General features: G+C 38.3%; 1 protein-coding gene across 1 annotated transcript in view; it reads right to left on the bottom strand.

Annotated features, from left to right (window-relative positions):
• The window catches only part of rimbp2b (RIMS binding protein 2b), a 155,069-nt gene that overhangs the window by 84,904 nt on the left and 52,642 nt on the right, over positions 1-17,523 (bottom strand). Inside the window, exon 3 of the mRNA XM_049485760.1 lies at positions 7,366-7,455. The gene's annotated coding sequence lies outside the window, so the exon portion shown is untranslated. The remainder of the gene's footprint in view (positions 1-7,365; positions 7,456-17,523) is intronic.

The raw sequence follows: 17,523 nt of genomic DNA, 5'->3' as shown, positions 1-17,523 counted from the left end.
CTGGGGTCTCTGTCTGGGGCAGCAGAAACACTGTGTCTGTTTGTCTGTAGACTCAGTGCCCTTAGTACTGAGTATTTACCTTCATCATGTCTGTGGATTATACTATCATAACACACACTTTACATACACTACATGGACAAAAATATTGGGACACAGTCCCAAATGAATTGAGTCTCCCTTCTAAATATTCCACGATTAACTGTGACTGGTACTGATATTGAAAAATGAAAGCATTTAGGAACCACAGCAAATTATAACCCACATAAAGTTACAGAGCAGGGTGTCAGAGCACTAAGGACTGAGGAGCATGCATAGCGCAGAAAAGTCACACTCAATCCTCTGCTGACTCAATAACTGCAGAATTCCACACCTGCTGTTAGAACTGCTAAGCCGAGACCTACTCTGTATTAATGAATAATTTATACTAGGTGTCCTATGTAGGTGTCCCAATAATTTTGTCCATATAGTGTAGTGTAGTGCTGGGCGATTGTGGCCTAAAAAAATGTAATCGATTTTCTTCCTTCTACTAAAAATCAAACTACAGATGACAAAGAAATATATATATATATATATACATACAGTGTATCACAAAAGTGAGTACACCCCTTACATTTCTGCAGATATTTATATACTTATATGCAATATTAAGTATATCTACAAAATTGAGCCCACCTTCTTCTTATGCACACCTGAGACCTAGTAACACTGACAAGTCACATGACATTTTGGAGAGAAAATGACAAGCAGTGCTCAATTTGTACATTTAGGGGTGTAGTTGCTTAGGGGGTTACTTACTTTTGTTGCCGGTGGTTTAGACATTAATGGCTGTATATTGATTGTTATTTTGAGGAAAGAATAAATTTACACTGTTACATAAGCTGCACACAGACTAAATTTTTTATTGTGTCAAAGTGTCCTTTTGTCAGTGTTGTCCCATAAAAAGATATAATTAAATATCTGCAGAAATGTGAGGGTTGTACTCACGTTTGTGATGCACTGTATTTACAGAGAGAATAAATTAAATTATTATTACTGAATAATAAGTAACTGTAGTTTAGTCAACCAATCTGGGTTTTAACCAGAATAGCTTGTGATTGGACAGGTAGCACATTAACAACAACACAACAGCGTTCCACAGTATTATAAAAAATAAATAAATAAATAAATAATAACGGGATCTCCCTGTTTTTATGCCAGCTGTGCTCAGCAGTAGTGGACATGCTCAGAGGCAGAGAGAGCAGCAGGGTCAGGTTCAGTATTGATCACACTGTCAGCACTGATAAAGCAGCCAGGTTGTCACTCACGCACACACACACACACACACACACACACACACACACACACACACACCTGCACCTGGAACTGCACTACTGATACTCACAGTCTCACCCAGCACAACTAAAATAAAACACTGTGACTGAACTTTAAATATCAAGTTAACAGAAAAAGAAAATGCAGTTATAAGTTTAGTTAACAAACTTTAATTTTACATTTTTAGTTTCTTAAACTGAATAATTTATCTAAAGTGATTTTTTATTGTAAATACTTTTCATCTAGTTACTTTTATTATTATGAATTTTTAACTCTATTCATACATACACATTGAAAATGTTCAAAAAATAATTTGTCTGATGTTAAATTCAGGAAAACAAATAGGAATGTTCAAAGATTACATTTAATTAAAAATATGTATTGCTTTATTTACGCTTAAAATAACAATAAAATGTGTATATTAATTAGTATAAGATTATAAATAAGAGCATAATATTGTGGAAAAGTTCTATATTTCAGTTTTAGTAAGTAAACTAATGTTAATATCGCAGGTTGCAGGAGCTGAACCCAGATTTTAAGGGGTAAACATTTCCAGACTGAAAGACTGGATGCATTTTCGTTTCAGCAAATCAAAGAACTGAAGGCATCAGTCTTCATTGTCGTCTGCTCCCAACTGTTCAGCACACTGTTGCGTCTGTTCTTCTCTGAGATTCTTCCAGTTTCCTACCAGAAACTGTTATAAATCTGTACCACAAGACCTTCCAAGAACCCGGGAACTGAAACTTCTGAAAGAATGGAAAAGTACTACTTTTCACTGCTCCCCATTTTTGCTCCCCAATACATATTGAGGAGTTTAATATTTTATATAATACTACATTAGTGTAGATGGCTGTACTTGAACAAACTTGAAAAAAACAAATGAATTTTCACTCCTGCTTATGTTAGTGACTTACATACACCTACTAAATCAGCATAAATAAATGGATTCATATTTAAAGTGACAGTCTGTAAGATTTTGACGAGAATGGGAAATTACACATAGCATGTTAAAAATTACTTTAAAAACATGTGAAGAATGTGAAACTTGTATATTATGTAGATGTATTACACACAGAGTGATCTTTTTAAAGTGTTTTTTATATTTTATTGTTGATGATAATGGCTTGTCAATAAATGATTATGACAACCAATTAAAACCCAAAAATTTTAATATTAAATACGACCAATTGGTACTTTTGGCAGTGTGGGCAGTGTGCCAAGTCCTGCTGGAAAATGAAATCTGCATCTCTATAAAATTTGTCAGCAGAGGGAAGCATGAAGTGCTGTAAGATTTTCCGGGAGAACACTGCACTGACTTTGGACTTTGGACTAACACAGTGGATCAACACCAGCAGATGACATTACTCTCCAAACCATCACTGACCATCAGTAAATTTTACATTTTATTTAAAACTCAAAGGACCAGAGTCTGGAGGTTGAGTGGAGAGACACACAGTCCAAACTGCTTAAGATATAGTTTAAAGTTTCCACAATCACTAATGATTTTCCCCATAAATGCTCCAAATGTCTTGCAATACATTAAAGGTTCGATTAATTGTCCTTTTGGACAAGAAAGGTTTTTGCATGGTAGTGACGAAATGTACTTCTTGTCTTTTATACAGTATAAATTGAAGAGTTTGTTCATAAGGATTCCACATAACATTCATTACACACCATAAAGTAAAGCAAATATGTGTGTGTAAATAAGCTCATATTACTACAAACAGACTGAGCTATTTTATCTGACGTTATGCTGTAATAGCGCGCGGGCAAAGCACTGTAAGGCAAGCAGTAAATATTATCAATCTAGCGTGAAATATCTCTCTAATGATATCGCTTTTCCCCTGAGCTCACTAAAGCCTGCTGCTTAGCACTGCATAGGGAACTCTTACAGTCTCTTTCCAGGGCAATCTCTCTCTCTCTCTCTTTCTCTCTCTCTCTCTCTCTCCCTCTCCCCCCTCCTGCATTTATAAATGTGTAATGAGAAAGCAGGGACTTTGTTTTGCAACAACATCGCTTGACACGCCTGCTTCAGTCTACCCAACAAACTCAGACACAACTGAACGATTACCTATAGCAGGGCTGACGATGCAGACAGCACACAGACCCAGCTAAGTGAGCACAGACTCTAGATATACAGCTCTGGAAAAAAATAAGACACCACTTAAAAAATGATGAGTTTCTTTGATTTTACCAAATTGAAACCCTCTCGAATAAAATGAAGAGAAGGATGAATGATCACAAGCTTGAATTTTTGCAACAGGAGTGGCATAAAGTTATCCAAAAGCAGTGTGTAAGACTGGTGGAGGAGAACATGCCAGGATGCACACAAACTGTGATTAAAAACCAGGGTTATTCCACCAAATATTGATTTCTGAACTTTATGAATATGAACTTGTTTTCTTTGCTTTCTTTGAGGTCTGAAAGCACTTTTTTGTTCATTTTTACCATTTCTTATTTCCTGCAAACAAATTCTCTAAATGACAATATTTTTATTTGGAATTTGGGAGAAATGTTGTCTGTAATTTATAGAATAAAACAACAATGTTCATTTTACTTAAACATCTACCTATAAATAGAAAAATCAGAGAAACTGATTTGGAAACTGAAGTGGTCTCTTAATTTTTTTTCAAAGCTGTTGCTAACAAAGATTTGGGTTACTTTAGCATTTTGTTTTCATAGGAAAATCAGAAAACTAAGTTCCTACAGTAGTTGCTAAGGCAGAGTTACACTGATTAGCCATGTGTTGCCACTGAAACAGCTCTGACTAGGTATCTGTGGTATCATTGGTTGTATTTTTTGTGGAACATTTTTTACTTATTACTGACACAGAGGTGCAAACGCAAACATGCTCACACACACACAAAGGAATTGGGGAAAAATTGCCAATAGGACCTCATGGAGAAAACACACTGTAACAGAAACCTATTGGCACCATGACTAATGTCAGGTTTACACTAGATAATAGGGTACAAAGCCCCTCGTACCCAACCAGTACTTTTGGCAGTGTGGGTAGTGTGCCAAGTGCTGCTGGAAAATGAAATCCGCATTTCTATAAAAGTTATCAGCAGAGGGAAGCATGAAGTGCTGTAGATTTCTGGGAAAATGCTGCAGTGACCTTAGACTTGATATAACTGTGTTATAGAATTAAGCTGTGGAGAAGTAGAGCTGTGTTCTCTGGAATGACGCTGCTTCATCAAGTACTTTCTTTTCAATGAGTTGGAGAGTTGAGGATGAGGTTAGTCGAGGTGCTGATTGTCCAACAAAATCCTGACCTCACTAATGCCCTTGTCCCTGAGTGCCATCAAATCCTTATAGCAATGCACATCTAGTTGTATGAGTGAGTGTATCTGGCATTACTGTTAGCTACATTAGCCTCATAGCTTCAGTCTCGAACTAAAGAGGCTAAGAGGCTTTAGACAGTGATTCTGATTGATGTTTTGCTGAATGATCACTGAAAGAATTGGCTGGGCTTCGACAGATCAAATCTGATGACCTTCAGGGTTTTGAAGGAGCTCAGTGAAGTGATCAGATGCTGGACTGGATTGATGGTTTTGTTAGCGGCGGTTACTCCCATTAGACAAGAGCACACTGTCAATCAGACATAGACGAGGTAAACTCATATCCGCCAGTGTGATAAAGCTTCACACCAGAGTGATTCAGGATCAGATTAGACACACACACACACACACAAAACACTCCCACACACACACACACACACACAAATATGTACAATATTTCACTAAACTCTTGATAATATAGGTGCTTCCAATGGTTCTCTGAGCAATGACATTTTTTTGGTTCCATAAAGCAGTATGTTTGTATGTGTTAAGAGCCTTTTAAAGGTCTTCAGGGTTCACACACACACACACACACACAAACACAAACACACACACACAGATGAATCTCAACGATCAACATCACACCCAAATATCAACCAGACTGGCCATCCAGGAAATTGCATTTCAACTTTTCAAACACACACAGACACACACACACACACACACACACAAAGTTTCACACAGTCTCCATGTCCCCTGCTGGATTACCAGGCAATATCTACCAGCAGAGGGGTGGAAAATGGATATTTCTATCATATACACACATGGGCACACACACACACACCAGCAAAGTCTATAAGGCTGTTCGATGATAAACTCGTCTGTCTGAGAGTGAGTGGGTGGACACTCCCATGCTGCACTTGGGCTGAACGAGCGATCTGATTGGCCGAGAAGACACAGCGAGGTTTTATGAAGAAGAATCTTCAAGCTTCTTTCTGACAAAAACACCATTAGAGCCCCCGCACAGAAACAAATGATCACACAGAATATGGTGCAACACCTGTGTGTGTGTGTGTGTGTGTGTGTGTGTGTGTGTGTGTGTGTGTGTGTGTGTGTGTGTTTGTTTTGTGCAGTCCTGAAAAAATCCCAAAAAATCCAGTTATGTACAGCTTGGCTTATGGAACACATGCATTATCTGACACACCAAATGTCATGGGACAGCAACTTGCTCAGCGTGCAATGACTTTTACAACGTCTAAGAACACTGCATATGTGGGGATATGGGAAGATTATAAAGGCTTATTTCTGCTTTTTTACAGAACACCTTCAGAGGTGTTGTGCCTTGATGAGTCAGAGCTGTGTTGTTGAGGACTTACACAACGTGTGGCAGGTATATATATATATATATATATATATATATATATATATATATATATATATATATATATATATATATACATAATATGCGTATTGGCAAGAACTTAGCGATGCAATGTATATCTCTATACAAGGCTTTTGACTGAATATATTGTAATATATTGCAATACTGTAAACAAAGTAATGTGTATTGCTATTAAAACATTTTTTTAGGAAAACTGTATAAAAAACACATTAATATGCAATTTTTTTATATAAATCAGAAAAGAGGGATATTAACAATACTAGTGGAGTTTAAACACAACACAAAACAAACCACTGTCCGCATTCATATATTTGCGTATAAAATATTCTTTAAAATATAAATAATGTGTTTTTGAGAATCAATACACTAATGCACAACATCACATTGCAATCATTTGAAATACTGATATTTTACTATTAATCTTCCTTAGTAAACAGTTCCGGTTAAAAGTTTGGACATACCTCAAAAATTCAGTGTTTTTTTATTATTTAAAATATTTCTGCATCGTAAATTAAAAAAAGTCAACTATGAAGAAAAACAAACAAAACAAACAAAACAAACTAAAATGCGTTAACCAAACCAGAACACGTTTCATATTTAAACTTGCCAAGAGTTAATGACTTGAATTTCTTGCCTCAGTGACCTGGTTTGAGAGCATCAGTTGTGTTGTGAAGAGGTAGAGTTGTTATAATACAGTGAATAGCCCTATTTGAATAATGTTCAAATCCATATTATGGCAAGACTACTCAACTAATTAAATAAATAAAAAATATTTAAGAAATAAAAGTCAGTCAATCTGAAACATCAAAAAGAACTTTGATGGTATTCGCAAATACCATCAAAAACATTATGATTAAACTGGCTCTCATCACTATGACTGCGCTATGCAAGGAAGGAAGACCAAGAGTTACCTCTGTTGCACAGAATAAATTCATTATTAAATTCAGTTACCTGCCTCACAAACAGCAAGTTAACAGCACCCCAGATAAAAGCACCTAAATGCTTCACATGCTTTGGTTTTGGTTTGTTTAACACATTTAAGTTACTTCATGATTCATTATGTGTTTCTTCATAGTCTGGATACTTCAGTATTCATTTACAATGTAGGAAAAATAAATAAGTAAAAACACTGAATGAGAAGAGATATCTGAAACTGTACTTGCCTATATAGGTTTTATAGGTGCATACATATAAAGGTTAAAGAGCATTTGTACTCATGTGCCTTTTTACCTCATGCCCTGATGTTGTCCTGAGCCTGACAAAACAAGAATGAGTATGTGTGTGTGTGTGTGTGTGTGTGTGTGTGTGGTCTTGCAGAAAGGCATTTCTTATCATGCCTTAGGCCAAGATACAACAAAGCACAGCGCTTACCTGCTCATACTCTGCACTCTTCTGGGTGTCAGTGAACAACTGGACATTTAAACGTGCTTTCCCCTGCAGAACATTCTGGAGCTCACTCTCCTGAGAAGACACACACACACACACACACACACAGAAAAGCAGAGGTTATATTCTTATACATACACAAAAAACACGCACAGATGCAGAAAAAAGCAGGCCTCTGTATATTCCTGGTGAGAAGCGTGCTTTCAGCAATGCTAGAGCTGCTCAATGAATTATTCATCTTACGGGGAGAAAAAGAGAGAGAGAGAGAGAGAGAGAGAGAGTCCATCTGTCCCTGAAAGTCTCAGACTTTCTGAAGCCTTTAGTACTTTGAACTACAGAACTACAGAGTCAAACAGTCAGTGACATCTGTCTGTACTTAGAGAACACTGGGAGGGGGTGATACTGAGGTGAAATTACTTGATATGATGATGCTATCATTATCACGATTAATTACACTGTAAAACAGCGATGTAAACATCCCGCTGTACTGTACAGTAGTGCTTAATTACAGCAGGCTGCTGTGGATAAATGCACAGGTAAGTGCAATTCCTGCAAAGAGGTGAAAAAATGCTGAGTTTTACAGTAATCGGCTGTTATTTGCAGAGAAATGGGCAAAATACTGTAGCAATGCCTCTTTTATGTTTCATCTACAGCTTAGTGCTCACATTATTATTACTGTAAACATACAATATCTGTTTAAATGTCTGTACACACCCCTTTTAATGAATGTACTTTGCTGACACAGGTGTGCGAATGCACACAAAATGGCTTTTCTGTTCCCTTTAGAGAAGTATTACCAATACCCAACACTGATTATTTTTTAAATTCCTGCAAATGAGGTGTTACTATTAATTGATGTATATACCAGTGCTAGGTGGTGTACCGGAGGAAAAAAAAAAACACCGCTACTGGCACTGCGAAGCACTGGCAAAAAAAAAATCAGTTGCAAAGAAATCTAGCCAGTAATCTATCTTGCTCTGTCCTGTCTGGAGAGAAATAAGAACAGCACTTTATCTAAGGAGCTCCTTCTGCTGTTCCTTACTGTATGAGTGTTTTTATCCGAGTAAAATAGAAAAACAACAGAAAGTGACTAATGGAATTATGCAATTAATCCACAGCTAGGAAAACAAGTTCTTCTCGTTCCCCGAGATAAGCCCAGAAACAGTCCTGACTACAGGATAATTTATTTTGCATATTATTCAGATAAAATTCCCTAAAACTTTGGATACGAGGTGCAAACACTTATATTATGATACACTGTATATTAAACATCTCATAACGTTTAGCTATTTACCAGAAAGAACAGGAAAATGACAAGAGCTGAAAAAAATAATAAATGCATAAACTGAAAAACACACAGACCATGGTCGCCTATGACATGTTTATGATACACTCACATTTCAAAAAGTGTGTGTGTGCGTGTGCTTTTAATAGCGCTGTGTAATTAGCTTAACATCCCAAATCATTGGATAAGCCTGAGTGCAGTGTTGATTTGCACACCCCACACTCTCTCTCTCTCTCTCTCTCTCTCTCTCTCTCCCACTCTCTCTCTCTTTCTCTCTCTTATGCTCTCGCCTGGAGAGAGAGAGAGATTAAACAGCGTTTCTCATTGCAGAGGGTGAAACTTAATTACACTCCATCAACATCCATGAGGCGTTCCTCTAACACCACTTAAACCACAAACTACTAACAGCCTGCTCTCACACACAACCCGACCACACCGCCACAGTGTTTACAGGACAGGGATGCCAATCACAAACCCTGTGTAAAACAGAGAGAGAGAGAGAGAGAGAGAGAGAGAGAGAGAGAGCGGTGTTAGCTTAATCATTCTCCTGAAGGAAAACCTGTATTCCCAGTATTCCCACACAGTGTTTCTTATCACTTCTAATTAAATTGACTTATCGATATTAATATATATAGTGAAATATATATAGTGAAATATTTTCTTTCACTGAATTGTTTTTAAAAGAATCATAATAAAATCACATCACAGATCACAGATTTTAAACATGATTCAATGAATTGTTTCCCTAAAGAATCAAGGTTTTAAAAATGTGATTCACTGAATTGTCCCTCTAGAATCATAATTAAATCAATTATTTTGATTATTAAACATAAACCTGATTATAAATGAATTATGGCCAATTTATACATCTGAATCGAACCTACACCATAGCCTACATCAGGGGTCGACAATTACTTTTGGTCGCGGGCCAGATATTTTCCAAGGCATTACGTAGTGGGCCAAAAAAAAAATCTCTTTTTGGAAAATTAAGCAGGTAAAATCAAAAAGAAAGGAAAAAAAATAAATAAAATAAATGCACCGCTGCTTATGCAGGGATCGAACGCGAGTTGTCAGTGTTTGCGGTCCTTTAAACTACTGCTGCTCCGGCTAGTTTATTGATATACAACTGGAAAAAAACGCCTTATAACGAAATAGGGAGCATGAAAATGGGCAGAAAATCAAGAACGGGCGAAAACTAAAAGGAGTCATGTGCTAAAAATGTGCATCTTAGGAAGAACAAGTGCGATTAATTACAGTTAATCACAGAATATTGTTGTGATTAATCAGATTTTTTTTATTGATTGACACCACTAATTGCGACAATTCAAATGTTATGATTAACTGAATTGTTCGCTGAGAAAAAGTCCTAAAGAATTATAACCAAATAAAATCATGCTGAAATTTTACGTTTCAAGTCAATTAATGGTTCACTACTGTTTGACCATATTTGAACTAAATGCACATTTTAAACCTTATAATTCATAAGAATCAATTGAAATGATTCTTAAAGGATTACTAACCTAGATATTTTCTTATTATCAGAATTGTTTCCTAATTCCTAACTGTAGGTTGCAGGTTGTGAGGTCAGAGCACTTGTGGTGTGCTCTTTAGTAGAGTGTATAGAGTGTATAGAGTGTAGAGAGTGTGTGTAGAGTGTGTAGAGTGTGTAGAGTGTGTGCTGCAGCTCTCCAGTTTATTTCCTCTTTAAAGAATGTGTTCTTGACCTACTGAGAGCTTCACTGAATGATTCAGTTTGAATACATGCTGGTATAGGCTGTGGACTTATAGTGGAGCAGCATGTGTGTCTTGGCTCAAACTACTGAAGAAAGTAAGAGCATGAATGTGTGTGTGTGTGTGTGTGTGTGTTTGTATGTGTGTGATAAAGGACAGAAGAACAATGTGTGAAAGAGGGCTGTGCGGCTGTTCAGATGTAGAAAGGAAAAATACTTTCTAACTTACAAATGCAGCTCAAAAGTGTCTGTCTGTTTATAAAGCAACTCATACACACACACACACACACACACACACACACACACACGTCTTCGAGCAGATACTACTGTAGCTTTCTTTTAAACCGGCCAGAAGGAGGCCAAACACAGCCTCCATTCACAAATAACTGCTGCAGAGAACATCTAAAGCTTTCAAACAATTACTGTAGAACACATGGATGCAGTTGTTCCAAAGGCTGAGGCCGATTCGAACACTCAATGGACTCCCTATGCATTGACTTTACTGAACACGCCCCTTTATTCTGATTGAGTGGCAAATCATTTTACAAATTTGCTACATTTCTTAGGGGAATCGGTCGAACCAGCAACAAATCAGGCTATTGTAATTTCAAATTAAAGACAGTTGAGCTCAATAGTGATCCATCGAAATTAACAAAGAACTAATGGCCCATGGACACTGATATGATATAATATGATATGATATGTGGTTTCCTTACCTTTCCTTTTTTTATTAACCTGATTTCAAATACACCAGGGTATTTGTCAGTTAGCTCATTAGTTGGATTAGGTGTGCTGTAATTCTCCAGGAAAACTTACACTTTTTAATGTCGGAATTTCAGTTGGTTCTGTGAACTGCAGCAATCTATTTACTTATTATTTAGCATAAGCGAGTCTATTTGAACAGTAAACAGAACAAAAGTGCATTCCCATTTCATGTTTTTGTGGCTTTTGCACTAAACACTAACGCTTCCACACAGTCTGTAATTTCGCCACTCAACAGACAGAAGTGTAGTGCCTCTCCGCAACTGTAATGTTGTGTGGATGTCCTCTTTTGATAGACCCTCCCGGTTCTCCCAGGTCATGAGTTCTATCTTACACCCTGCACAAGGCGTGCTGCAATGCTTATTGCTATCTTACACCCTGCCAACAATCTATTTTCATGCCTTGTGCCTGCGTTGTTAAAATAGCAAAGGCACTTGTGAATATATCTATGCCAATGTCTGTGGTGGTCTGGAAGTGAGGTGAGGTCAGGTACATTTCTGGTGTAAATTGTGGTATGTGCTTTTGTTGTGCCTGTGTTGGCAAGATAGCAATGTCTGTCTGTTAACTGTTGTCATGGTTCAAATCAGTCAGTGGGGCACCTATGTTTTTCTCTGCCAAGATAGCAATACACCAATGACCTGCTAGTGCAACTTTGCAGTGTGAACACCCAGGTCAGTTTCCTCTGCTGATAAGCACAGAAGAACTGAGCCGCTAAATTACTAATCCGCCAAAATCAGAGTGCACCTGTCTCTTAAAGGGAATGGCAAGTGACACGCTGTTTGTAAATCTAATGTTTCAACTAAGGCTAAACAAAAAAAGCAATGTCAATACATATCCCAACAGAAAATACATTTTCAATATATCGAGGTGATTCACAAACAAAGATCTGAGTAAATTACAGACATGAATCCCACATCATGTCAAACAGCGAAACATACTTTATATAAGCAGTGAACACCTACCAGTCAGTTCACCTGCTCAGAAAAACAGACAACACTGCCAAGGCCAACTCATCTGTCTGTTCACATCAAGACTTTACCCTGACTCCGGCGCATTGTGTCTCACCCACTATTCTACACTTCATAACTCAGAGTAGTCAGAGTGAGGTTCAGAACAAATACACATATATCAAACAGTAAGATTTAGCACATCAGAACATGATGAAACATGAACTATCAGTGTGAAATACAATTTAATATCAATTCTCACATAATGCTGCTTTAATCTAATATCAAAAGTAAATACACTTATGCACAAATGCTTCCACTTTGCGTAAAATCCAATCATATTAAAATATGATATATTATGGCATATATAGGGGTTTGGACAATGAAACTGAAACACCTGATGTTAGACCACAATAATTAATTGCACAGACGGACAGTTCTGGTTTAAACAGGAGAGTTCAGGTGCACACTGAAATCTGCCATGATTTGGGCAGCCGTGGTTTTATGTTTTTTGGATACAATCCGGGTTAGCACCCAAACATCCCTTTTAAACAGCTTCCTCTTACAGCGTCCACAGTTAATCCTTTTGGATGTGGTTGGTCCTTCTTGGTGGTGTGCTGACATTACCCTGGATACCGTTGCTCTTGATACATCACAAAGACTTGCTGTCTTGGTCACAGATGCGCCAGCAAGACGTGCACCAACAGTTTGTGCTCTTTTGAACTCTGATATGTCACACATAATGTTGTGTTGCAATATTTTGAGTAAAACTGTGCTCTTACTCTGCTAATTGAACCTTCACACTCTGCTCTTACTGCTGCAATAATGTGCAATTAATGAAGATTGGCCTCCAGGCTGCTCCAATTTAGCCATGAAACCTCCCACACTAAAATTACAGGTGTTTCAGTTTCATTGTCCAACCCCTGTATATATATATATAATCACTACCTAAAAACTAAAAAAATACATTAACTTTTTTTATTTTTTAAAGAATCATCAAGCAATTTTTTGGTTCTACTCAGCTGAATGGAACCATCAGATAGCGGAAGAGAGACAGTGAGAGAGAGAGAGAGAGAGAGAGAGAGAGAGAGAGACAGGGAGGGACAGATGGCACCCACACAACGGCTGCCACTCATAGAGCACATCCAACACAAACTAACAAACAGCAGACTTATTCACTATTACTAACCAAGAGAAAAAAAAATAAGACATGAAGAGACGAGAAGAGAAGATACAAGGAGATAAGAGCAGAGAAAAGAAGAGAGAACAGAGATGAGAAAACAGGAAAACAGAGGAGAAGAGAAAAGAAAAAAGAAGAAAGGAGAGGAGAGTAAAGTAGAGAAGAGAAGAGTAGAACAGAGAGGAAAAGAGACAAGAAAAGAAAAGAAAAAAAAGTTGGTTGTGAATTTGCTTCTTTATTTTGGTGTTTTTGTGGCCTTAAGGAAAAAGCCTAAATGACAAAAGGGCGACGTGCAACCACTGGAACAAGCCTGGCCTGATCTGCCTTTAATGGACACACACACACACACACACAAACAGTCACACAAACTGCTTCGGGCAGTTCAAAGACCATTGAAAAGTGAGTGCACATACACACACAACCTTTTAGGTAATCAAGTTTGGTTTTTGCATGGCCTGTAGATTTTTGTTAATAGTGTGTGTGTGTGTGTGTGCTATGCACTCTATTATGATGCTGGTTTCATTCATATAAAGAGGTCAGGGCAGACAGAAGTTTTCTGTTATATTCCATTATCAGGATTTAGCACTAGAACTCTGTAAGTTGATGTAAAACCCTGACTCACTGTTTATCTTCTGGAGGAGGTTTTTATGGAGCTTTCAGTTGGACTCGTCCTTAAACTGCCGCATCCTACAGTGTTTATATATTAAACTAAGGAATTGGGACACCTGCTCTTTCACTGTTTCCTCCCAAATCAAGTGTCAAAAGAGTCAAAAGATCCTGCTTTTACTGGAGGACTGTTGAATGATCACCAATCCACCTCATCAACACTTCAACTCTAAGTACTGGATGAAGCACCATCATTCTATATGACACAGTTCCACTGCTCCACAGCTCAATGCTGCCTGGCATTAGGTATGCTGCCAATAGGTTCATCATGCTTATTTGTTTAGTTCTATTTTATTGGCAGTACTTTTCTACTTGGGCAGAAAAACTGTCTGTACATAGTAGTGGAATCATAGGAGTGGAAGCATAAGGTATGTATTTCCAATAAAAAACAAGTAAATGTGTCTAATAAAGTGGCCACTGCTTTAAAATACAAATGTATCTCAAATATATATATATATATATATGACTGAAAAAGTTACTTTATTTCAGTAATTCAGTTAAAATATATATAGATGTATTACACACTGAGTGATCTATTTTAAGCGTTTATTTCTTTTATTGTTGATTAATATGGCTTACAGCCAATGAAAACCCAAAAAATAGTGTATCAGAAAAGTTGAATATTATATAAGACCAATTGGTACTTTTGGCAGTGTAGGCAGTGTGCCAAATCCTGCTTGAAAATAAAATCCACATGAAGTGCTGTAAGATTTTGTGGGAAAACGCTGCACTGACTTTGTACTTGATAAAACACAGTGAACCAACACCAGCAGATGACATGTCTCTTCAAACCATCACTGATCATCAGTAAAATTTACATTGTATTTGGAAATCAAGGGATCAGAGTCTGGAGGAAGAGTAGAGACACTCAGTACAAGCTGCTTGAGGTCTAGTTTGAAGTTTCCACAATCAGTGATGGTTTGGAGAGACATGTTATCTGCTGGTGTTGATCCACTGTGTTCTATCAAGTCTAATGTTAGAGCACTTCATGCTTCCCTCTGCTGACAAGTTTTATGGAGAAGCAGATTTCATTTTCCAGCAGGACTTGGCACACTGCCCACACTGCCAAAAATACCTTTTGGGTTTTAATTGGCTGTAAGATATACACATGCGTAATACGTGTATATAATACATGAGTTTCACATTTTACTGATATTACTAAAGTAAGGTATTTTTTTTAGATGCACTAGTATATGGTGGGTGTTTCATATAAAGTAGTAAGTGAGGTAAAATAGAAGGTAGGTGTTTGTAATAAAGTGGCCAGTGAGTAAAAGCACAAGGCAGGTGTTTCTAATAAAGTGGCCAATAAGTGGAAGCAAAGGTAGGTGTTTCTGACAGTGAATAGTAGCAAAGGTAAAAGTTTCTAATAAAGTGGCCAGTGAATGAAAGTGCCTTGTATGTATTTCTGATAAAGTGGCCAGTGAGTGGATGCACAAGACAGGGGTTTCTGATAAAGTGACCATTAAAGATCACTCATTAAAGATGGTGTCTGGAAATACTAGTGCTCATGATGTTTTATGTGTGTGTGTGTGATCTGAGTGGTTGTACAGTCATTACAGTGAGGATGAAGCCTCCTGTGGTTTGAGCACAGAATCCCAGCAGAGAGCAACATTTACACCGCTGCTTCACACACACTGCAACAGCAGCCACCTACTGACACACACCCAATCTCCTCCACCACCGAACGCGATGATTGCATTAACATATGCACAATGCTGCGGGACACCAACCTATTTCAACGGCGGTGGAGCTGCATCGTGTCTGCCTCCCCTAATCATTATAAATTAAGCAAAAGAAAGCGCCGCCGCTCTGCTCTCTTACGTAAGAAGTGGGCTACAGCAGCACAGACGCTCAGGGATGTTCACGCTGGGCCTCTCTGATTGGTCAGCGGCTGATGGATCCGGACTCCGATTGGCTCCGTGTTAATCACAGGCAGATGTATCAGTAGTGCTGAAAGCTGCAGCTGCTGCATGCTAATTCTACTGTGTGTGAACCACAGCATCGCTATTTCAGCCATCAACGATTCCTATTAACGGTGGGGACCGCGTTTCCCAAAGCACAATTTTTCACTCATTTTGCACCATCACATTTAATTCAGCCTATTATTCATCACACACTAAAATGAGAGAATGAGGGGGGGGGGGGGGGGGGGGGTAAGAAGGAAAGAGAGGGAGAGAAAAAGATAGGGAGAGAGAGGTAGAGATTCTGCACAGCAGCATAAAAGCCCTAAAAATAGTGATGGGCAGCGAAAGTCAGGACAGTACTCGTCTCACAAGTGCCTCTTTTTTCTCCTCAGAGTCTTCAGAGCCTCCAAACAGTCACACATACACACACACACACTCATACACACATACACATACAAAAGGGAAAACCTCTTTCAAAGAGCTCCCCGGGCAGTCAGCAGAGATTAGCCTCTCTACATGCCTCTTTCTCTCTCTCTGTCCTCTCAGTGTCTCCCTGTAGTGCTGTGTGCAAAAGTCTGAGCACCCCCGACCGAATTATGTGTTATGTAAATTTATAAAAACAGGTAGGTAGGTAGGTGCTTACATCTCCTTTATCTGCTGACTTGCCACAGACAGCAGGTATAGATCCCTCCCTCAGACAAAGTCTGTGAGCTAATCCTGCTGTGTACTGTCTAGGGTTCTCAACCAGCAGAGCGAAATGGAGGATCTTTAACTGATCTAGTGGGTGGGGCTCTGGTGGTGGTTATTGGGTGAGGGGTGATGCCAGGGTGGTTCTATGCACATTTCCTTATTGTGACATCAAAATAAAGGAGCCAACGAAATGGCTTATAGAAGCATATGATTCCTGACACCAAACTCTTTCAACAGTTTTTTTTCTGAAGTGTTTTTGGGGGAAATTAAGATATAATTGGAAATACAAAAGGATGCAAAAAGTGAGTTTTGCATAATATGTCCCCTTTAACACATTGGGTTTCAGAAAATACAATAAAAGAACAGGTACTTTTGTCCTTATAGCATTTTTTGTCCATACAATATATTTATTTCTAACCAGACTGCTTTTATATTATTATAAACCAGAGAGAGGGACAGAAATAGAGAAATAAATGTGAGAAATAGAGAGAGATCTTGCTACAACATCTCTCTAATCTGCCTCTATCTGCCTATTCACCCTCCCTCACACTTTCTTTTCTCTGCTGCCCCTTTAGTTCGCCATGACAGCAGACCCTAGAGGCTGAGTGCCATTTCTGGTGTGTGTGGAGGGGGGGGATAGTGAGAGAGAGAAAGAGAGAGAGCCCAGGGGAAGTAGAAATGTGTGTGTGTGAGAGAGAAGGCGAGAGAGAGTGAGAAAAAGAGTGAAGGAGAGAGAGCAAAAGAGAGAGAGAGAGAGAGAGAGAGACAGCAGGCCTTGTCTTCCAGAAATATGTGGATGAATTGCGAACATCCACAAATTCCAGCCACACGTTTCAAAGTGTTACCCATAATATTTGCAGGGAGATGTTCAGGCCTATATCGGGGTCATCTAACAGTCTTAAAGGAGCAGTAAACAGTGTTTCAACTGACAGCCACACACTGCTGGCTTTCCGCTGCTCTGTGTAGCTGCCCACACGAC

Source organism: Astyanax mexicanus, chromosome 12 (assembly GCF_023375975.1).
Source record: "Astyanax mexicanus isolate ESR-SI-001 chromosome 12, AstMex3_surface, whole genome shotgun sequence".
In the NCBI taxonomy this organism is placed as follows: Eukaryota; Metazoa; Chordata; class Actinopteri; order Characiformes; family Acestrorhamphidae; genus Astyanax; species Astyanax mexicanus.
This window is presented reverse-complemented; position numbering and strand designations above follow the sequence as displayed.